Source organism: Impatiens glandulifera, chromosome 8, assembly GCF_907164915.1.
Source record: "Impatiens glandulifera chromosome 8, dImpGla2.1, whole genome shotgun sequence".
NCBI classification, from domain to species: domain Eukaryota; kingdom Viridiplantae; phylum Streptophyta; class Magnoliopsida; order Ericales; family Balsaminaceae; genus Impatiens; species Impatiens glandulifera.
The window spans coordinates 15,078,095-15,102,659 of NC_061869.1; the positions used below are offsets into that span (position 1 = coordinate 15,078,095).

The 24,565-nt window shown below is 27.1% G+C and overlaps 1 long non-coding RNA gene across 1 annotated transcript; it reads left to right on the forward strand.

Moving 5' to 3' along the window:
- Nucleotides 1–23,722: 23,722 nt before the first annotated feature.
- On the forward strand, nucleotides 23,723–24,203 carry LOC124911117. The gene is made up of 3 exons (XR_007096579.1): nucleotides 23,723–23,792; nucleotides 23,883–23,975; nucleotides 24,055–24,203. It is a non-coding gene; the product is annotated as an uncharacterized LOC124911117 (long non-coding RNA).
- The last annotated feature ends 362 nt before the right edge of the window (nucleotides 24,204–24,565 follow it).

The following is a 24,565-nucleotide window of genomic DNA, read 5'->3' on the forward strand; positions in this document are numbered from 1 at the left end:
TGTGAAGATGGTATAGAGTGGAACACCAAATCTGAAACAACATATTTGAACCCAGTTAATAACTAAAAATAAATAAATAAAAACTATTATCTCATAGCCACAGCAAGAATACTCCCTAATTAAGAAATAAGAAATAAAATTAGGTTTTATACAACTTTATAAACAATAGACTCATGAAATAACACAAAAGTTTCAAATGATCATTCGAATTCAAATAAATTCAATCTTTCACAAAGCAAGCATAGATAGTCCACGCAAGCTTTCCTCATCTGATTCAAATCCAACTGGTGCTGCCCTTATCAGCCTTTGACAAACAAGCCGGAGTGCTCTTTCCCACCTTGCTCCTCCTCCTACTCCTCCGGCGAGGATTCCGTCAGAACCGCGATAGATCTGACGGAGTTGAAAGAAGAAAAGACTTGTGGCGTAAATCATATCTTTGTAAACTTCTTTTATGGGACTGAAACTGCAAGTAATCTTCAAAATGAAGAATGGCCATGCCAATCCAGCCATAAGAGGACTTATACAATGACCATTGATGATGAGGGTGAGTTTAGCTATACTGGCTAACAAGTGAAAACCCATATTATTGCTTAGTACAAACTCACAAGTTGGAATATGAGAGTGTAGTAGTTTGTACCATTTATTATGTTTTGTTTTCTTATAGAATTTATGACAACTTTAATTATTTGGTTTTTGTCTCAATATCACTTGTTTGGAATTAACACTGTCTGAGTTACAACAATTATCAATCCTTTTACCTATGTGAATTTAGATGAAATAATATTTTTGTAACATAATTTAATTTACGGTAGATATTTTCTCATTAAAACTCGTACCCACCAAAATAAAATATGATTGGAATATCTATATAGTTATAATGACAGCTTAATTTAAAATGTTAGAGGTGTAGAACACGCTCTCTTGATTGTGTAATTTATCTTTCTAATTTATTTATACATTTTATATGAGTCTCTCCTGTCATAATTATTAATTTATCTTTTTTAATTTTAATTTTATTTTATCTCTCATATAACTATATTATTTTTTTTCATTAATTTTATATAAATATATTTTTTTAACACAAATTATATAAAATATCTTATTATCTTATTATCTTATTTTATGTGTAATAATAATAATAATAATAATTTTTAAATTTTTTCATAATAATTACTAATTTCTCTTTTTTTAATTAATATTTTTATTATTTTATCTTTCATATATATATATATATATATATATATATATATATATATATATATATATATATATATATTTTTCTTCATTAATTATATATAAATTTATTATGATTTAAATATTGTAATGGTAGCTTAATATGGACTAACAAATAAAAGCTAGAAGTTATGAATTGTGGGATAGAAACAACATATTAAAGTGTGAATTCATGGTTTTGATTTGTTGAGATTGTCCAAAATATTTGGCATGAACAACACTCTTTAAAAATAAAAAATTAAAAAAATTAAAAAAATAAAAATAAAATATGATTGAGGGAGGAAATGATGTAGTGTAATTTGTATTTTTGAAAACAAAATTCTCTCGCTCCTATATTTCCTCACACTTTTTCATTTTTTCAATCAATAAGGTGATGTCACGTCATTCTTTGATCCATTTTCTATTCCAATTTCCCTCCCCTGTCACTATTCAAACAAAAGTTTGAATGTATATATAAAATTTAAAAAAAAAAATTGTGTATATGTGGTTGGCTAATAATGTGTACACTCAAAATAAATTTATAGATGTGACTTATATCTAATTGATAAACACAAATATAATTTTAAAAATATGCATAAATTTGATTTGGATAACAAGTGAGTGGTTAGATAATTTGATTTTTGTCAAATAGATTAATATTTAGATTTCAAATCCAATTTTGTTTAGAAAACATTATAAATACAATTTATCCCTAAATTTGTATGTAACACATATTTTATTATTTAAAAAAAAAAAGGGAAAGCAAGAGTTCATGTTAGTAGAGGGGTCAACCTTTTTTACTAAAGTCCTTCAATTTTAAGAGATAGTGTAAGTTAGCAACCCAATTTAAGTTCTAAATAAATAAATGACATTAGATTTGAAGAATCAAAAGTGGGAGAAGGACAAGAAAAAGACAATGTAGGGTCCAATGGAAATTTCCAGGAAATTTCTTACATGTCATATATTTTGTTCACTTGTTCTAGGACAACTTTTTATTTATTTATTTATTTATTTATTTATTTATTTATTTATTTATTTATTTATTTATTTCCTTTATCTATTTCTAATATGATTTTTTTTTCCCATCAATTCAAATATATATCCAAGATTGCCAGCCAATTCTAGTTATGAAACAAGTTATAGTCAATCTTAATTTATTTTAAAAAAAATCACATTTCTAATCAGGATTTGAATTTGAGCACCATCTAATTAATATATTACTAATACTTAATACTTTCCCAACTACATTTTTACATGTTTTACAAAATATATATGAAAAAATAAAGAAAAGTTCTTCCACCCTATTAGTGGAGACTCATAATTTAATATAGTAGAGCACTACAAAATAAAGAAAAGTTCTTCCTCTGAGCTCTTTGAATAGTTTTATTATTTTTATTATTTTGATTTCTTTTTGGTTTATTTGAAAATGTTATATAAATTTTGTTTTGTTAATAACTTTTTTTTGTTTTGTGTGTTATTTTTTGAGGTAATTAAAAAATTATAATAGGGTATCCTTCAATAATGTTTTTGAATTAATATTTTAATTAAATTAGACTCTTTGGTAGTTTATTAAAAAAATTATAATTGCTTACCAAATTCATTTCTAATATTTTTATTATAGAAATGGGTGTCTACACTCTTAATTTTGAAATTAAATTATGAAAAAGCATGGTAATTCATAAACAGTACTTCTGGAATATTATTTGAAAAAAGATAGAGCTTCAAGTAAAATTATGAAAATTGCAATGCATGATCTTGATTAATATTTAGTTATGATTATAACTTGTTTCAGATGTCCTTAATTAGTCCATTCTTTTATTTCAAAATTTCCAGTTATCAATTTAATATTTTCATTTGTTTGGAAATTATGGGGGAGAAAACTTGAGTTATTCATGTAGAAAAGTCAAATAGGATTTGATCCGAATAGTGACAATGAACATCTCTTTAAGAGCATACACGTGTAAAGCACATAAAGAACCATCTGTCTGTAAAACACATACAAAATATTCACATGCTAGGATAAAATAATATGGACAACTCATTTTCATACTTTATTATCAAGGCCTGTTAGAAAGAAGTTATTTGAATGAAAAGAAAAAAATATAATCGGTGATGATTTTGAAAAAGTAAGAATGTTTTTTTTTTTTTTTTTATAAAAAAGTTTAAAGAGTATTAAAGTGTTTATACCTTTTGAAGTGCTCTCCCATTTCTTCCTTTGTTCTCTCACTCTCATTCCTAGGATTGATTGCCTGCTATCAAAAGTTTCTTGCTCTCCTGTTCCTTCTCACAGGAAGGGGGCAAAATTGTAATTATACTATTTTTTTTTTAATTATCAATTTTATCCTACCTATGAGAGAGAACAAAGTGAATATGGAAGAATCCTAACTCATATATAGGCCATTTCTAACCGGATAGCAAACGCATTACTTTTTTTTTCTCCAATCGGCTAGTAAACGCATACGCAAAATGAGAATTTACTCTCTCTAAACAAAAAAAACGCATATATGCGTTATTCATATTCATTTCACAAATTTCATTTTGTAAATTTTCAAATAAGTCCTTGAAATATATACACTTTTTAATTTAAATATTAAACTTGTTTATATAAATTATTTGAAACATTTCATTTGTTCTATAATTAAATATTAAATTTTATTGAATTTATTTTTTATTTTATTATATATTTTTACGTTATATTTTATAACTTAAATTTTAGTATAATATATTTATTTATTTAAAATATATTATTAAATTATATGTTAGGTATGAATTATTGATATATAATTAATTTTATCTTAATTTTATTAAAAATAAAAAAAGATTAAGGTTAAATATGTAAAGTTAATAAATATATATATATAATATTAATAAGGTTAAAAAGGTAGTGTAAGAAAAAAATATTCTAAAATATTATTTTGAGTTTAAAATGAGTTTTTGGGTTGGAGATGAATTACTGTTTAAAGTGACATTTACTGCATTTTGAGTTTAAAGTGACATTTACTGCATTTTGAGTTTAGGAATGAGTTTGTGGATTGGAGATGGTCTTACCAAGTATCAAAATTATCATTTTCAATAATTTTAATGCTGATGAGTTAACTTTACATGATAAAGTGTTGAACTTGGTGGGGCGTAAAGAGGTGAATCCGTCTTCGCATGATATTATGCATTGACAAGATATTGATACCTTTAAGGTTAGTTATTGCTACTCTTTAATTACTGAGAATGCACCTTACAATTTTATTTGGGAGAAGTTATGGGAGTTTGAACTCCCATCGAAGATCTCTTTCTTTGGATGAAGTGTCATGCACGGAGGGATTTTAACGGATGGTAGATGCATGAAAAAAGAGTGTATTATGACGAGTCGTTGTCGAATGTGTCATAAAGAGGTGAAGTCAGCGCCCCACTTGCTCTTAGATTGTGATGGAGTGCTGGCGATTTGGAGTCTTTTATGGAATATGACTGGTATTTAGTGGGTTATGCCAAAATTTATTGTTAGTTGTTGGGAAGTTTGGATAGAGACGGTGAGTTCGGTTGGTCTGACTCGTTGGACCACTATCCCACTTATCTTTTGGTGGACCATTTGGCTTGAAAAGAACCGGAGAACGTTTAGTAACCGCAGCAAACCAATGCGTCTAATTCATAATTCTATTATTATGACAATCGGGGAGGTTTCTTTGGGAAAACTAGTTGATGCGGTCGAGGAACTCATTGATCCTATTGAAGATCTCCGTGCTCGTTAAAATTTGTCTTTAGTCATACCCTTTGGTCATTTGTGAACATATTTATGTCACGTTGTTTGTTTGTTATTATTTTTTATTTTTTATCTTTCTTTCTTTTCTTGTTATGCTTTTGTCGTTGTGTTTAAACGACTATCATTTATATAATTTGCATTGACCTTTTTCAAAAAAAAAAAAAATTTAATTATCTAGCACTAAAATATATTGGACATATATTATTTAAGCATGTCTAAAATACATGGAAGTTGTGTGCATGATCTATGTGCTTAATTAGATACTTCAATATATCTTCATTTGGAGAAATTATTTTGTAAAAACTTGTGTCATACTATTAGGCCACATCGAATAATTATAAATAATTTTCTTTCATTTTTCTCTTCTCCTCTCTTTATCATTTTTCCTCTTCCCATATTTTTTCTCTATAAATATAAAACATACAAAAAAAAAAATTACAAAATAGTTGCACTCCACAAAGTTCATTAAAGTAAAATATATTTCATTAGTAAGACCTTTCGGACAGACGATTAGGGTGCACGTTCGTGTGTAGGCGAACAAAGCTGTCTAACTCCTTCCTTGATGGTAACATATATTCAAGAGTCTCTTCATTTTCTTAGTTTATGCTTAAAAATGGAAACTAAGTTGCGAATCAATAAAAGAGCTAAACGATGTAATTAATTATATAATTATTTTAAAAATGATTTAGGTTAACAGAGACAAAAGATCCATAGATGTGGCAAGACTAGAGAGAGATGCATTTCGACATGAAATCCGTGTGATTGGATAACGTTGATAACTATAAGAGAAAAAGTTATAATAATAAAATTCTAATAGTATTAATATAAGATTTGTTGGGATTGATGCTTCTTATATTGGGATTCAATACCAATTGGAATTAGACAAGAAAAACACACAAATTTTATGTTATGCAATTTATATTTAAATTTGTCAATCAATTTACATGAATGTCACATGGTGTGTAGTAGGCCAAATGATATAATTCTGTGTTCTCCTTGTTCTTTAAAGGGAGAGGAAGAAATCCATTATTAGTATTCAAATTTTAGAGAGCCATAGTAACACGTGAGAAACGTAGAATGACATAACATGAGAAGTGGTTTACAGGGTGAGCAAATAGATAAACCTAACCCACAATCAATCTAAATTAAATTTAATACACTCGTTATCTAACTCGTTTTAATTATTAATATGGTTTGAGTTGAGTATGGTTTAGGTACCCAAACTAGATTTTGGTTTTTAACATATTTATTACATTTTTTATTCGTTTAAGATATTTTTGGTCCGTTTAACACATGTTTTACTGTTTAACAATTATTTGATTTAATTTTTCTGTTTAATACGTTTTTTACTTAATCAACACATTTTTAACCCGTTTAACTAATATTTGTCTCGTTTTGACAAGTTTAACAATTATTTAATTTATTTTGATCCATTTAATACGTTTTTGGCCCGTTTAACACACTTTTGACACATTTATTACGTTTTAGTTTGTTTAACACGTTTATAAAATGTTTAATACGTTTTTTTATCCGTTTGATATTTTAATTAATAAATTAATCGATGAAATAATATGTGGAATGAACAAACAAGGCATTGATTATGACAAACTTTATTTATTTTCAAAACAAAACTAGATAGTAAAGAGAGATGTGTTATCCATGTCTATATGTTTTAACAATTGTGATCCGTTTTTCTATTACTAAAATGTATACAATAATTATATTTGTTTTTAAAAAATTAATTTTTTATCCACACTTGAATGTATGCTCCACCGATTGTTTCCCTTTGCAGTAATGAGGATGTCAAATAATAATATATTAACTGATAAGAAAATTGTGAATGAAAAATAATTAAATTTATTTAATTTGGGTAATTTGAATAACTCTAACTCAGCCTAAATTAAACAGAATCTAACCTAAACTCAATTCAAACCAAATTAACTTACACAAATTAATATTTTGGGTTTGGATTAGGACAGGATTTAAGTCAACCCAATATATTCTCACCCTAAGTGATTTGTATGCATGTGAGTATTGTGTGAGGTCATTGAGTGTTTGACTTTGTAATATCTTGGAATTCATTTTGATCATAGTAGAGAGCATTGACTGTATCATAAAAAAAAATGGATGTATGTTTTAACACTCAGCCACTAGAACTCTTGTTGTCTACATTTTCTACATATTTCTTTTGAAATTATTTCCAATATTTGGGTACATATATTATTTAATAATTGTATATTAGTTGTTATCATAATAAAGATTAAAGCCCAAATAAAGTGATCTATTAAAGTATAAAGGTTATGGGCTTATTTAGACATCTATAATAAATATGGGGACATATTTGTGTAGAAGCAGAAATATCATTCATTATTTGATTGATGGGCCGAATAATAAATGAGTATATTAGGGCTAGGTCCCCAACCCATATAGATAGCCTACCTATTTGTTTCTCTCATCAGACAATAAGGTTTTAAGTTCATCTCTCAAGAACTCTCAAGAAGGCTATCGATATAGAGTTTGAAGACTTAAACCCCACCCACATCAGATATTAATCAAGAAGAAGAGAATAACGAAGAATGGCTTAATGGACCGTTCTTCATTCAAGATCCAGGTACGTTTCCGCAACATATGTTTATCTTGATTTATCGACATATAGTATTAAGAATATAGATTTAAGGATTAAAGATCTAGACTAAAGATTCTAACAAGTGGTATCAGAGCCTCTCTATGTCGATTTATTGAGATTTAATAAGGATAAAGATAGATTGTTGAATTTGGTTAACAAGATTATGAATAACAATTAAATTTCTGTATATTCCCATTGAATTAACAGATTCAGAATAAGGAAATTGAATGTTCATTTTAAGGATAAGGAAGTTGAACCGGTTTAATTTTGTTTTATTTTAGTTTCTCATTTACAGTTAAGTCAAATAAGACTAAATATTATATATAAAACAAAATGTGAGATAATTAAGAATAAGTTAATTCTATTATATATATATATATATATATATTTGATTTGAGGTTATATAATTAATATTAATTAAAGAATATGAATAAACATTTATAAATGTTCTTGATGTATAACATGTTATAGTAAAGAATTAAAGACGGTTTTAGAATCATAAAGAATAAAGAAGATGGAACAATTTTATTTCAAGAATTGGATTTAATTATTAATTTGAAAATAATAATTCAAATTAATAACCTAAATTTAATAAAGAGAGAAATATATAGTAAAGAAGAAATATATAGTAAAGAAGTTGATTTTTTTTTAAAGAATCGGTCAAATTAATATCTATTTATTATTAATTAGATAATTAATGAGATATTAATTAATATATTATATAAAGAATCTTAACTAAATTAATTAAGGAATTTTGAATTTTAGAATAATAATTTATTATTATTCTAATTATATAATTATGTAAGGAATTTAAGGAATTTATTAATTATAATAATAATTAATTATTATAATTAATTTAAGGAATTAAAACATTGATAATAATTATTTTAATTAATTAATGATTAAATAATATTTATATTGAAGGGTTAATATATTAATACATTAATATATAATTAAGAATAAAGTTAAAATATTTTATGAAAATTAAAATTAAGAATTATGAAATTTAATATATAAACTTATAATGTATGTGTTTATACATTATGATTTGAGAATTAAAGAAAAATATACATGTTTACTTCACATATTTATAATATTTTATAAATATTGATTACATTAAATTTTGTAATATATTTAATGATCTAGTATAAAAAAAAAATTTATGAGTTAATTAATGTATTGATTATTTATATGAATATATTCATAAATTAAGAAAAAATAAAGAATAAAGAGAAAGAAAATAAAGAATTATTATTATTTTATTATTATTTTATTATTATTGAATAAATAAATATCAATAAATTATTTATCAAGAATTAAGGAAATCAATTAACCTGATAATTGATAAATTTAGAATTTTAGGTAATTTGTGTAATTGATTATTTAATTATTTATTATTGTTATTATATTTGGACGAATAATCAATCATGTTATATTACACATTCGAATATATATACATATTTCGGTCTTTATGTATATATTGTGTTGATTGATATTAAGAAATAATTGAGTGATTAGTAAATCACAATTATTTGTTTTGTGTAACACATATGAAATTTATGCAATTTTGATACATAAAACAACATTTGGATTTTCGGTATTAATAACACATTCAAAATTTGGTACAATTTTAGGCCTACTTAAATTTGTAATTATGCGGTTGTTAATCGGCCCAAAGGAAGGTTAATAATTGGTCGGATTGCAAATTTAAATAATGTACAAATTATTAATTTATAGAACATATTTGTTTTATAAGATTAAGACGGTTGTACTTGTAACTATGCGATTATTAATCGGACAAAAGGAAGTTTAATAATTGGCCGAGTTACACACTTAAAGTATGTACATAATTTATTAATTTATTAAATCAATTAATTGAAGCAACATCCTACCAAAGTAGGCTCTCTTGTGAAGGTTAATATATTTTATAAATTAAGAAGGTAGTGTGTATGTATTTCATGCGGTTATTTAATCGGCCCAAAGGAAGATAAATAATTGGTCAGAATAACATTATGCACATGTGGTAATAAATATGTAACGATTATTCGGTGGGCCATGTGAATAATTGGAATATCCAAAGATAACCAATTGTTTGACAGGACTTATTGTTAATATTTGATTACTACAAAAGAGTACCGTTTGCAAGTTAATATTTAATGTCCAAAGACTAAATATTAATGTTGCATTTGGTATCTTATGATGAGACGTACCATTATTTTGAATTTATGTGATTATTAAATTTTGTGAGTATGATTGTTCATTTGTTTTGTTATCTAATCAAGTTAACACTTCTGCTTATACGGATTATTTTCTTGTCAACATCTTAAGTTCATTTTATATGATATAATTTTTAAGACATATTTAGAATTTGTTGTATTTTTTAAGAATTATATCTAAAAGGGTTAAAATTCTAAGGGTATTATTAGAATAAAGATTTCATAAATAATATATGTTTTATTTTGTTTCAAAAGTAATGCATTAAAGTCAGAGTTACAATAATGTATTCTCATACATCTAATTTGGATTTTCTTATTTACACTTAAGTTAATTGATGTGAATTGTAGTTGTCTAAAGGGAGACATAGTCTCTATATGAACTCACATCAATTGTGTAAGAAAAATAAAAGATTGAAACAAAAATAACATAAATAGTGTTCACTTAGAAAATACCTTAATACATAATAAAGAAATAAAGTTGTAAGAATTGCAGATATTGCACCTAAAAGAAAATTACTAAAGAAAGTGGTGCATAAAAGAATACATATTATAGTTTGTTTTGTTTGTTCTAAGAGTAATTTAACTTCAGTACTCATACACATTTAATGGTAACTTCAGTATTACTAAAGTAAATGTGTTGATGTACGGTTGAGTTAATTGTCAAAAGTCAATTGATGGTGAAAGAAACATCGGCGTAGGCATTGACAATTCATATTAAAGATGAAGAAATAAAGAATTACTTTAGATACTTTTTTATTTGGAAATAAACATTTATGGAATATCTTCATGTAATTGATTCATTTGGAAGGAAGAGTTAAGAATTACAACTTATATATGGAATAAAGATTCAACTAAAACAACTAGTAAATTCTTTTGGGGTTGTCCAGTTAAGGTCAGGCCTTATAGGTCTAAAGAAAATAAACTAGACTAAAGAATTTCTAGATGTTAATTATTGGATATTTTGAAAGATCTAGAGATAAATTTAGTCTCATAAGTACTTCAAGATTAGCCTTGAAAATAAATATATATACATAATACTCCTTAAACAAGAGTTTAATGTATGCTCTAGATTATATGAATCAAGAAATTAAGAATATTTATGATGTTGGACAAATACTTGAAGGATCCTGGTTTGGATCATTAAGAAAGCAACCAAACAACTAATGTGATATTTTAAGAACAAATTAGTAGAAAAAAGGGTATTAGTAAGGGCTAAAACCGTTACTGAAAGCATCGAACGCCGTTACTGAAACTTATTTGTAACGGCACATAAAACCGTTACCAATCGTTACAAAAAATTACGTTATAGAAACTTCACAGGTATCAGTAACGGCGTTCGAAAACCGTTACTGATAGTCATGGAATAACAGTAACGGTTCTAGCCGTCTAAAAACCGTCATAGAAACAACACTAGTATCTGTAACGGTTTTATAAAACCGTTACAGATAGTAATGGAACAACAGTAACGGTTTTAGCCGGCTAAAAACCGTTACTAAAAGACTGATTTTATCTGTAACGGTTATCGAAAACCGTTACAGATGCTCGTGTTGTTTCTGTGACGGTTTATTATTTCTTAAACCGTTACAGTTAGATTTTTATTAACGGTTTTTGTAATTATTTAACCGATAATAAACCCTAATAGTTTTTTTTTTTTTTCAAATTTTTACCTATTTAAAACCTCAATCATTAATAACCAATAACCAAAAACCAAAAACTACAATCATCAATAACCAAAAACCCAAAAATACAATCATTAATTCAAAACAATAATCATCCACAAACTACAATCCATCCAAAAACTATAATCCATCCAAAAACTACAATCATATCACAAATTCACAAAAACCATTAATTAACGTATTTCAAATTACATTTCAACTGACCAGAATTGAAGTGGGAAAGCGACGATCACGAGGAAGGGGATCATCTCTAAGTGGGAGGGGCATCATCTCGAGTGGGAGGGGCAGGTGGAAGTTGATCACGGGGAATCCTGGATAATAAGAAGTTCATTGTCGATCTCATCTCAAGCATCTCATCCCGCATTCTCTCACGCTCCCTTCGAGCTTCTTCACGTTCATCTTCACGCTGCATCAATAACTCTTCGCGCTCCATTTCACGCTGCCTTTGTGCTTCCTCACGCTCCATTTGACGCTCGAGTAAGGCTTCTTCGCGCTCTCTCCGTGACTGAAGCTTCTCAGCTTCACGCTCCTCTCGCATCCTCTGTATCTCCTCAAGTAAAAGTGCGTTTTGCGTGTCACCGCGCTGTGTGCTAGTACCACCACGAGCATCAGGTCTAAAAGATCTAGGTGTGACACCGGAGCCCAAACCCACATCTCGCCCATGTCCTTGAGACCCGAATGCGCACTCAGCCAACTGCAATTCATTTCTATTCGGGTCTTCTTCTATAGCAGTTCGTAAGGCAGTCTACAAACACAAATTACATTCGATTACATACATACATAAAATAAATAAAAGAAATATAACTAATAAACACGACTTACCACTTTTTCTTGAATAATAGGGGGAACCACCGGATTTGGATCTTGCAGAGTCGGTTTCTTTGTATGAGTGTGCAGAAATAATTCCGCAAAATTAGGCGACGTACCGATAGTCTTCTCCTGTACAAATTTAATAATTAATAAAAACGTAATAACATTATAAACTTTGTTATTCAATGATAAAACGAACCATTTGCTTCTCCACTTGCGAAAATGAGATGCTGCCCGCATGATTCTTGTACACAACATGCGACCTATTTTGCGCATTCATAGCACTTGTTTTCTGAAAATAAGAAAACATTTGTGTTTAATGAATGATTAATGTAAGAGCTATTTATAAACACATTAATTTACCTTGAATTCCGGCGTGAGAAAGCGACGATCAAGTAGATAATTCCAATCACTAATTTCGATCTCGGGAGGGGGATTTGCCCTAATCGCTTGCTTGTCACCTTCACGTGATTTAATGTACATGGTGTTCCAATGACATCTCCATCTATCCCATAATTTGTTGGCTTGAAATAAACTTTGTCTTCGATAGTTGTTGATGTCATCCCCCACAGCCACGAAAGGATCCTAAATAGTGAACATTAAAATACGATTATAGATTGTGTTGAATACATAATGGACTTAATAATATAAAAAGTTATATACCGTGATAGCCATCCATATGTGATCTAGCTGTGTGGAGCTCAGGTCCGACCAACGCAAAGTCCTATGAGGTAGTGCATTGGAGTCTCGAATGACACTCCCAATATGCCTCGACCAAGCTGTCCTATTCTCGCACATTGGTTTACCATCAACAGGGTTAAATTGAAGAGTCATCTTTTGCCCCGCTTGCAATCTACCAACAGCTTTATTCTTGTTCTTGCCCCGTCTCCTTCTCGAAATAGATCCTAAAATTAAACAAAAAATTATAGAGGATCACAACAACTAACTTAAGCAAAAACACAAGTACCTCCATCTTGCTCCTCAGACGGGGGTTGTGTCTCATCATCATCATCATCACCGGGGATAGTGTTGGGTACACTATCAACATTCATAACATCATCAAGGTCCAAATCAATTTCCCCGACAGAGTTACACAATTGCACGGAATCTTCTGAATGCTCCTCGGTCCTTCGTACAAGCTCGTGTAGCGCGCTGCTTAAACTCTTACCTTGCATTCTTTTAGGTGCCATGATAGCTGCAAATATTGAATGTAATGTTTATAAGACAAATTTACAAGTAACCCTTCATAGAAATTAATTCAACCTTAATTAGAATAACGGGGATTTATTGGTGTCACAATTTTCCATTCAAGCCTTGATGCCATATCTGTAGAGTAAAAGACTTGTTGTGCTTGGTTTGCCATTATGAATGGTTCATTTAATTGAGTCTGTAGAATCCTGTTGATATTTATACTAACATAACCATACTTATCAACTTTAATGCCCCGATCTTTGTGATAAACATCAAACCATTTGCATTTGAAAAGAATCACTCGTCTTCCACAAAAGAATATCACTTCTATGATTTCATTGATCACTCCATAGTAGTTAATAGTCTCGGTCCCATTATTACCAACAACCAAAACCCCGCTATTTTGGGTAGTCAAGCTCTCGTCATGTTTTTCAGTGTTAAACTTGTACCCATTTATTTTGCACGAGTTATATTTCTTTGCATACAATGTAGGCCCACGTCCTAAAATCTTAAGATTCGTTGTCCTATCGGATTGATCGGTTAGTTGCTCCACCTATATATTCATTAGAAATTATTGTTAAACTAATTGTCATATACTAAAAAAGTAAATTGTTGAGACGATTACTTACTCTTTCTTGGAAATATCTAACGTATTGTTTATCCCGAGCCTCATTGGAAATATTAGGAGGGCATGATTGAACGAAATCACTGCGCAAATGACAAATTAAATTATTACTTAAATCATAGCTCATAACACTAGTAAAAAAGTAACATTTAAGGGCGGTTTTTACCGCCGTTATTACATAATTTACCGCTGCTAAAAGACAATTACGGCGGTAAAATTACCGTAGTCAACCGCCGTTAATAGTTCCGCCGTTAAAGAGATTTTGACAATTAAGGGCGGTAAATTTATCGCAGATACTAGTCTTTAACTGCGGTTTATAAAACTGCAGTTAATAGTCTTTAATTGCGGTTTATAACACCGTAGTTAATAGTTTCTAACTGTGGTTCCTAAAACCGTAGTAAATTGTTTACTTATAAAGGCGGGATTTTCACCGCAAGTAATAGTTTCTAACTGCGGTTTAAAAACCGCAGTTAATAGTGGCTGTAAAGGCGGTACAAAAACCGTAGTTAATATTTAATTGGCTATATATAAATGCGATATTTTTCCTGTGAGTAATAGTCTTTAACTTTTGTTTAAAACCACAATTAATAGTGTTCATATTAGTTGGCTATATATAAAAACAATATTTTTACCACAAATAATTGTCTTTAATTACGGTTTTAAAAAATAATGGATAGTTATAAGTGTAGTTAATAGTCCATTGACAACAATAAAAATCATTCAAAATAATATTATATAATTAACACTCCATTTTTATATTATAATATTATCTAAAAATATAATTATATCCAAATATAATTACATCAAAATATAATTATATAGTATTTAAAGTCATACAAAATGAACATTATTATATCAATAAAAATGATCAAATTTTAAAATTTGAAACAACTTTTCTTCCTTTTCTTCCTTTTCCCTAACTTCTCTTCCTTTTCTTCATTCTCCCTAACTTCTCTTCCTTCTCCCGACCTATAAAAGATTCAAATACAAATTTATCAATTAGTAACAAATTACACTTTTTTACTCTCTTTTAACAAGCAAGAACTAAGTAAAATATTTCCTATATTAAATAAATTGATATAAATTACATATGGTAATTAATTGGAAGAGAGAATTCATACGGTCGCAAATTTCCCTCAAAGAAATTTTATTGTTCCATCTATTTGTCTTTGTCTTATATTGGACTTTATCACTTAAATAAAATCATGGAGAAAAATAAGGAAATGAATTTAGAACATTCATTAGTTTTTTCAAATTTATATCATTTTGATAACCTAAAATTCATAAATAAAGTTAATTATACTCAATGACCAAATTTCTTTCATGCTTCTATTAATACACCATAACACAACTTAATATATGCATCTTTACAAACTTACAAATAATCATTATCTACAAGATGGAGGACGATGAAACAAAAGTACTATACTTACAGATCAGAAATCTTCTTCAAATGTACTAGGGAGTCGGGTGAACCTATGAAAAATCTTCTTCAAATGTACCGAGTAAGGTGAATCGCTAGAAAGATAATAGGGAATGTAGATAATGCGGCAAAAATGAAAAATCTTCTTAAAATGTACCGATTAAGGTGAATCGCTAGAAAGATAATAGGGAATGTAGATAATGCGGCAAAAAGAGAATAGGGAATTTAGATAGTGAGTAGGTTGAAGCTCCACAAAAAGAGGAAGATGAAACCGTGTAGAAGAAAATGGAGTACTGGGTGAAGTGGAATAAATAACCCTTAATTCCTTAATATTTTTATTATTTTATATAATTAAAAATTACATAATATTAAATACAATAATTCTCAATTATATTTATAAATTTATATATTATATAATTCAAAGATATTATATGCATTTCATTTTTTTAATTAAATTCTTATATTTTTTTATTCATATTTAAAAATTACAAATTTATTTTATTTTATAAAGTACAAATTTTATAAAAAATAAACACTAATATTTATTAAAACTGATATATAATTATAAATTTTATATACAATAATTTTTTATAAAAAATATTTATATTCTCGTAATAAAAAATTTATATTTTTTCGTCGCTTTTATTATTACTTATGATTACCATTTGATTACCAGATTATTAACCATCCTAAATATTTATCTAAACATAAATTAGAAATAAAATAAAAAAAACTTTCACACACTTTCTTAATTAGTTTTTATTTATTTTTTAATTTTCATTAATTAAAAACCAAAAATATTTTTATTGTATTTTATAATTTATAAATTATAAATTAAAATAAAAAATATATTATTAATAATTAAACAAATTACAATTTCAAATACCTTTGAGTTTAAACTAAATTTAAAAATAAATATAACAAAAATGCTAAATAAATAATTGATGACAATTTATCTCTATTAATCAATAAAAAAATAGTCATTGAAATGATCAAATCTTCATTAAAGTATTTTAGGAATGTAAATTAGATAAAAATGACTATTCTTTCATATTTTTAGAATTTATTTAATAAAGAGTTTATCATAATATATATATCAAATTATAAAAGTTTACAAAAGAAATGATAAAGAATTTTTATATATATATATATATATATATATATATATATATATATATATATATATATATATATAATTTTATAAAAGTAATTTAGATATATATATATTTTGACTAAAATGATAGAGAGTTTATCTTCAATTAAAATATATGAATATTATATATATATATATATTATATCATTTGAAATTTAGATATATTATTTGTAAATATGATTAAATTATTTAATATAAAATTAATCTTAAATAAAAGAAATTTAAAAAATATATGTAATTGTGATCAACGATACAAATTACCAAGTTTTTATAAATATAAAGTTATAAATTAGACTTTTGTTATTAATTAAAATTTAATTGTATGAATTAATTTGAGATGAATTAGGCTATTATTTAATTTATTACTTAATTAGTAATTAAATATTAATAAGATTTAATATTACTTTTAGTATTATTTATAAACTAATATAAAATTATGAAACTAAATTTTTTTTATCGATATAATAGTTTAATATTTATAGTAATATATAATTATTGATTCAATCACTATATATATAGTGGTTATAACTAATTTCATTACGGTTTAAAGTCATAATAATGTTAATTAGTATATATATATATTTATGGAAAAAAGCTCACTTAGACGTATGTACTTGTACAACTAGCTCACTTAAACGTATGTACTAATAAAAGGTCATTCAAACGTATGTACTATCAAAAATTGGCTCATTTAGCCTCTTTTAGTAACCATGCTTAACTTTTATTTTTAAATTTATATATTTATTAATTAAATATTAATATATTTTCTCTCTCTTTCCTTTTCAATTATTATTTCATTTATTACTAATAAATGAACCCTTTATTTTTATCTTTTTTATAATTTTTTATTATTTCTATATGAGTATTTATGATTGATTATTTTAATTTTATTTTATACATATGAGCATTCATCATTAATTGTTTTAACTCTATATTTCTTCTTCTTTTTTATATATATTTTTTATATTCACATTAATTATTAATTATTTTAAAATTGTTTGATCCCAATAATTGAATATAACAATCAAAATTCTTTCAATAATAAAAATCCTTCAACACAAAAATAAATTAATTAAAAATTAAGAATTGAATAATAATAAAAACTCATTCATCAAACACTAAAAGAGTAATAATCAAATATTAGACAAAACAATTTTTTACTACTAATATAAGTCGTGAATAAAAATTAAATAAAAAATTATTAATTTCATTTTTATTTATATTAAATTAAATAAGAAAAAACTCTTTTTCATTTATATTATATTAAATTAAATAAGAAAAACCCCTTCAAAAAAATATTACAGTAAAACATAAAATTCATAAATAAGTTGTTAATTTTTTTTTTAAAAAATAAAAATTTAAGAAATATAAGAAATAAAAACTAATAAAAAAAGAAGATGAAATATAAAAGAAAAATTAATATTAAAATAATAAAAATTTTAAAAATAAAATAAATTACCTAATTTAATTAATGAAAAAGAAGGAGAGAGAAAATATATTAATATTTAATTAATAAATATATAAATTTAAAAATAAAAATTAACCATAGTTATTAAAAGAGGCTAAATGAGCTAATTTTTGATAATACATATGTTTAAATGACCTTTTATTAGTACATACGTTTAAGTGAGCTAGTTGTACAAATACATAAGTGAGCTTTTTTCCTATACTATATATGTATATATATATTATATTATGAAATTTAGATATTATATTTGTAAATGTGATTAAATTATTTACCATTAATTGTGATAATTACATTAACTAATCTTAAATAAAAAAATATTTAAAATCTTTATATAATTGTTATATAATTGTGATTTACATAACAAATTATTTGTACAAGACATTTGTTATATATAAATATAAACTTATAAACTAGATTTTTTAATTATTTTGAATTTTATTTTATAAAATAATTAGTGATGAATTAATTTATTAAATTAGTGAAAGAAAAAAATATTAATAAGATTTAATATTATTTTTAGTATTATTTATAAACTAAATGTATATAAAATTATGAAACTAAATTTAATTTAAATTTAACCGATATAATAGGTTAATATTTTAATTTATAATAATATTTAATTATTGACTCAGTCACTTATTTAAACTTATATTTTAATTAAATTTCTAAGATAATGGATAGAAATAATCTTATTTAGCTTTTTAAAATTAAATTAATATTTATTTTTAACTTACTTTTATACAAAAATTATATATACATATGAAAGAGGATTGGGAGGGAACTTAGGGAGGGAATGACGTGTTAATTGGTTGAAAAAACTAAAAAAATCTCTCTTTTCTTTTTTATTTTCCTCACACTCTTTCATTTTTCAACTTCAAATCATTCTCTTTTTCATCGTATATAATATATATATATAATATATATATAATATATATATATATATATATTTTTTCAATATTTCATTTTAATTAATAAATATATTAGTATATACATGTAACTACATTACAAATATATTTGTAAAAAGTCTTAATATTTGTTAATATAAATATATATATATATATATATTACATTATTTTATGAATATAATTAGAATATAAGTTTAAAAAATAATACAAAAAAAATTTTAAATAAATATTTGATAAGAATTTATCTCCATTAATTAATAAAAAAAAATAGTCTTGACAATATCAAATCTTCATTAAGCATATTTTAATAATGTAAATAAAAAAAAACTAGTTTTCAATATTTTTAAAATTTATTTGACTTAAAAAATATAATTTAAAAAATATAATAGTGCATACCAAATTATAAAGGTTAAAAAATAATAAATATTTTATTTAATTAGTGATAAATTAGTCTATTATTTAATTAGTCATTAATTATGAGAGAGAAAAATATTAATAAGATTTAATATTATTTTTAGAATTATTTATAAACTAAATCAAGTGGGTACGATATAAAACTATATATAAATATGAAGTCTCAATATAATATTTTATTATTTCGTCTTTTATTGAATTAATGTTTGACCAAATAATATTTTACAAGTATATATATTTTAATTAACTTATCTAATATTCTCTTTTAAAACTTATCTCAATCAATTTTTAAAATAATAAAAATTAAAATTTATTAATATTTTTTTTATGATTTATAATAATATAAGACTTTTAAATGTGGATCTATATAACGCAGTTAAACGTAAAACTTTTAACTGAGATATAAAAAACAAAAAACCCATAGTTAGAGATAAGACTTTAACTACGGTATAAAAAACCGCAGTTAAAGATAAGACTTTTAACTACGGTTTTTATATACCACAGTTAAATGTAAGACTTTTAAAGACGGTTTTATATACCGTAGTTAAATGTAAGACTTTTAAAGGCGGTTTTATATACCACAGTTAAAAATAAGGTATTAACTACGGTTTTAAATACCGCCGTAAAATTTCGCCGTTAAAAACACATTTTTTACTAGTGTAATGACATTAATGGACTTACTTATAATATTCTTCAGCTTCGCGACAATTTTTTAAAATGTACCAATGAGCACGCTCACGATCACCTGGTTCATATGTGTAGGATGTGCCATTAGATAAGTCTTCCATAGTGATGAAAATGGAGAATGTTGTACTTGTATTTATGGATTCATCATTTGACTCTTGATCGTCCAAATATCGGGCACACATGCTCATACTCTCATTCAAAAGGTAACTCTCGCTGATTGAACCTTCTGAAAAGTTCCTGTTCCTAAGGTATTTCTTGAGTGTGCTCATATATTGTTCAACTAGATACATCCATCGATACTGAACGGGCCCTCCAAGACAAGCTTCAAAAGCTAAATGAACTGGCAAATGCACCATTAAATCAAAGAAAGAAGCTGGAAAGATCTTCTCCAATTTGCAAAGTGTCAAGACAATGTCGTCATGTAATGTTTCCAATTGCCCGCGTTGTAAACTTTTTTGGCAAAACAACCGAAAGAACCTTGCTAAATTCACCACGGCATCGTACACATCATCGGGAAGTAGGCCTCGTGTAGCTAGTGGAAGGAGATATTGTAATAGAATGTGACAATCGTGACTCTTCAATCCTGATATTTTTTTCTCCTCCATGTTTACACACGCCCCAATATTTGAACAAAAACCGTCGGGCATTTTAATATCTTTCAAAAACTGACATAAACGTTTCTTATGTTCTGAGGACAATGCATAGGGGGCCGGCGGACACCGAAGAACACCATCAACTTCAACCGGATGTAAGGAATGTTTTATGTTCATTATGACCAAATCTTTCCTTGCTTTAATTCCATCCTTGGTCTTTTCTTTGAAATTCATCAAAGTTCCCAACAAACTATCACATATATTTTTCTCAATATGCATTACATCCAAATTATGTCTCAACATCAAAGATTTCCAGTAAGGCAATTGAAAGAATATACTGAATTTGTTCCAATTATCACCTCGGGATTCATGTATAACTTTCGTTTTCTTAGGTAGGTACTTTGTCAAACAAATTTCCTTTAGATCTCGCGCTTGCAATTGAATTTCGGAACCCGATAATAGTATAGGAGGATCTCTATGCTCCGTATGCCCGTCAAACGTATCGGTCTCTTTGCGCCATCGATGATTAGACGGGAGGAATCGTCGATGATTCATGTAACACTCCTTCTGGCAATTTGTTAACCTCAAAGATGCGGTGTTCTGATTACAAGACGGACATGCCAATTTACCCTTTGTACTCCATCCAGATAAATTTGCATAAGCCGGGAAATCATTAATAGTCCACATAAGAGCTGCCCGTAAATTAAAATATTGTTTTCTGCTTGCATCGTATGTCTTCACACCGGTATTCCACAATTCCGTCAACTCTTCAATAAGTGGCTCTAGAAATACGTCAATACAATCACCAGGACTTTTTGGTCCTGGAATGAGCATTGAAAGAATAAAATTGTTTTTATCCATACATGTGGTAGGAGAAACGTTGTAAGGGATTAGAATAACTGGCCAAATGTTGTACAATGTTTTTTCGCTAGCAAAAGGTTGAAAACCATCACTAGCCAAACCAAGTCGCACATTTCAAGGTTCTGTTGAGAAATTTGGGTACAAGTTATCAAAGGTCTTCCATGTCATTGAATTAGCAGGATGCCTCAACACATCATCTTCGGGATTGTTATCTTTATGCCAAGTCATGTGTGGAGCAGTTTTGGAACACATGTATAATCTTTGCAACCTCGGTTTTAATGGAAAATAGCGCAGCGACTTGTTGGCTATATACTTACCATTCACCTTCGTTCGAATTGCACCATTAGATTTATTGACATTCCACCTAGAAAGCCCACAAACTTTACATTGCTGCAAATCCTTATCCTCTTTACGAAAAAGCATGCAATCATTCTTACACGCGTCAATTGTTTCGTACGATAGGCCCATGTCTTTAATGAATTTCTTGCACTCATAATACGAATTCGGTAGTTGATTATGAATTGGCAGTATTTCTTCCTTCAATAAACTCAACAATAAATCAAATGACGTGTTTGTCCACTGACCTACATTCGTGATGTGAAGAAGTTTAAGAAGAGTTGAGGCTTTGGAAATGCGAGATCCTTCATACAAAGGTAGTTTCGAATCGTCCAACAATTTGTAAAACGTATTAGCATCATCAACGGGACACTCATTTTCACTCGACCGTTCATTATCAATGTTGACATTAGGGTACAAATCACCAATAATATATTCCATTAGATGATCCTCAACAATAATATCTTCCATTAGATGATCCTCACAAACTTCAACAAGTTCGTCTTCCATGATATTAGTCTCGTTATTTTGTGGTTCATTGATCGGTTCGTCTTCAATTTCATCATCTGATTCATCTTCCTCCACATTCTCGGTAACAGCATTTACAAGTTGACGTCCAATTGATCTCTTTTCACCGTGAAAATACCAAAAACCATAATTTTGTCTTATGCCGTATACAATTAGATGGGATCTAACCACACTCTTATTCTCATATACTCGATTTGTACACCTTACACAAGGACATGCAATCGATGATCTACCCGTAGACCTTTCAGCAAATTCTATGAATTTGTCAACCCCCTCACTATATTTAGGATCGGTACGAAGTATAGTCATCCATGTTTTGTCTGGGATTTCCATCTAACCTAACATACAAATTAATAATCCAACAATCTAACATCAATAACCTAACATACAAATCATTTATTAATCTAATAATCCTATAATCTAACTTAATCAAATCAACCAACAATCCATCAATAATCTAACATACAAATAATCTAACTTAATCTATCAATCCAATAATAATCTAACATACAAATAATCTAACTTAATCTATCAATCCATCGATAATCTAACATATATAAAAATTATCCACTAACCTAACATACAAATTATCCACTAACCTAACATACACATAATCTAACTTAATCTATCAATCCATCGATAATCTAACATATATACAAATTATCCACTAACCTAACATACAAATTATCCACTAACCTAACATACAAATTATCCACTAACCTAACCTACAAATTATCCACTAACCTAACATCAATAATCTACTTATAACAATCTAACATTGATTGTAAATAAGAACTAACCTGGATTTTGAAGTGCAAACTACAATCCGCGGCAGCAAAGACAATGGCAAATTCAAACAGCAAGAATTGAAATTAATGCAACCTGATTCAACAATTCAAGATAGCATAAAGGAAGATCAGAGAAGATATTGTTGATTTAAACAAGTTATATGTTATTATTATTTGCTATATTCAATGTAACATTATATGAGTATCTACCCAAAGTTAATAGTTCACAATATAACAAATATCACTAATCCATTAAAAAACATTATTTTTAAAAATTAATAATCAAATAACTTATATATTATATTTCATTTGATCTCTAGTAAAAATTCTTATAATACAATTTATTTATTTTTAAATATGAATCAATATATATTATTATTATTCAGGGAAAGGAAGAAATAAGAACAATTCACAACGTAATTGGCATTATAGAAGGATCAGAAGATATGTAATTCTAGGTAATCATCGAGATGCATGGACATTCGGTGCTGTTGATCCAAACAGTTTTACTGCAGCCTTATTAGAGGTATTATGTATACTAATTACTAATTAATCTTCCACCTTTTTCTAATCTTTCTATATCCAATTGATTTACCTCTATCATTTTGATCTCAAGCTTACAGAACGGCTAGGAAAGCTACAGAAACAAGGATGGAGACCTAGACGAACCATCGTTTTCTGCAGTTGGGATGCCGAGGAATATGGATTGGTCTCTATCTCTCTCTCTTTATTTCTCTGTTTTTAAATTGTCTGAATTTTGAGAATTTATAGAGATGTTTTGTTTGCAGATAGGATCAACAGAATGGGTTGAAGAAAACAGGGAAACCTTAATTTCGAGAGCAGTTGCTTACCTTAATGTTGATGTTGCAGTTTATGGAAAAGGGTTTCATGCTTCCTCAACTCCACAGTTAGATGAACTTATTCTACAGGCTTCTCAATTGGTAATGAATGAATGAATTGATTAATATTATGATGCTTCCTCAACTCCAAACTGTTTATGATGCTTGGCTTCAATCGAAATCTAAAGCTGTGGTAATAATTCCTCTGGTCACTTATAAGTAAAATTAAAATTTAGAATAAGAACGATAACTCGATTTGCTTTGATCTTTGTGGTTGTGGATGTAATGCAGTTAGGTAGATTGGGTGCTAATCTAGATCGTATTCTGGAAATTGCAGGAGGTTATTCTGGAAATTGCAGGAGTTTTAACAATTAATGTAACAACCAGAAGATTGAATGGAACAACCGGTAAATGAAACAGACACATTTGAAATAAGCCAAAGCTGTATTAGGTCCTATGA